The sequence below is a fragment of the Propithecus coquereli genome, unplaced genomic scaffold (assembly GCF_000956105.1).
Source record: "Propithecus coquereli isolate 6110/MARCELLA unplaced genomic scaffold, Pcoq_1.0 Scaffold79, whole genome shotgun sequence".
Lineage (NCBI taxonomy): Eukaryota > Metazoa > Chordata > Mammalia > Primates > Indriidae > Propithecus > Propithecus coquereli.
This window is the reverse complement of record NW_012154062.1, coordinates 533,850-535,017: the sequence shown is the minus strand read 5'-3', so window position 1 is coordinate 535,017 and position 1,168 is coordinate 533,850. Positions and strand designations below refer to the sequence as shown.

At 35.4% G+C, this 1,168-nt stretch overlaps 1 protein-coding gene across 1 annotated transcript in view; it reads left to right on the top strand.

Moving 5' to 3' along the window:
- The window catches only part of MTMR7 (myotubularin related protein 7), a 108,361-nt gene that overhangs the window by 47,038 nt on the left and 60,155 nt on the right, over nucleotides 1-1,168 (top strand). The gene's annotated exons all lie outside the window — the stretch shown is intronic.

Here is a 1,168-nt window from a genome sequence, read left to right as displayed (position 1 = left end):
TATATTGATGGACCATTTGTATCTGTCCTGATAATTGACGATTTCTGGTCACATATTTTGAATCCTGATTATTTTCTAGGCCTTACCACAAAGATTCTCTACATTGTTACCTCGTCTCCATATCAATGAATGAAATGATTCTATAGTGGTCCATCAAAGGAATGTATCAAAATGTACTTAAGTGCTTCCCTGTTAACTGGCATTTAGGTTACTCGGGAGTTTTTGCTATATAAATAATTCTGGCTGCAATATATGTTTGTGTCTATGATTTTCCCCAATTTTAAGTTATTTTCTAGGAATAAATACCCAGAATCTATCCAAAGGTATAAGAGGCCTTAATCATTATAAAGTATCTGGCTAACGTAGTCAGACTAGTTTGTTGTGATACTAAAGCCAACCTTGCCGTGAATTTTTCACCTTGAAATGAAAGGAGGGAAAATCCAAGTTTAGTAAAGAAAATTGGATTTTTTTTTTATATGACTCATCCTTGGGCAAGGAAGAAAACGAGGCTGAGCCACATCTTGCAGAATAATATTTTCTTGGAAATACAGGTTCTTCCTATTTTCGATGAGATTTCCTTCTAGAATTAGCACCACCACCATGACTCATGTTCAGTCACTAAGGTTCTACATTGCACAGACTGCAAAACATGAGTTATTCAGCATTTCTTTTCAAAAGTAACACACAGCAAAACGAAACTAGCAGTCAACAAACTGTGTTGAAACAGAAAAGGTAAAAACCTAGGGGATTTTCTGATTTTGTAAATATCACTGAATTGGGGAAGAGATGATAAATCCTTATTTGTTATCAATTGAGAAATAGAATAAAAATTGTGTTCTTCCGGAAAATTTCTAATAGTCCATGGAGACAGTTGTATCCTAATGCATTCCTTTTGATTTTAACGAACCTCATTGTTGAGAAAATATTTGCTTTTTCCTCCCTTCTTTTACAAGTTATCTTATTTCTTACTTCTCATAAATCCTTTAAGGTAGGTAGGGCAAGTGGTGTCATATGATGGAGAAGAAACGATTGGCCCTGGTAGTAATGACACCAGACACGGAGGATGGAAACTCGGGTTCCAGAACCAGTTCTGGTACTTTCTATTTGTGTGGTCTTGGGCAGGCTAATTATCATCATCATCATCATCTCTATCAACATGATTACTATC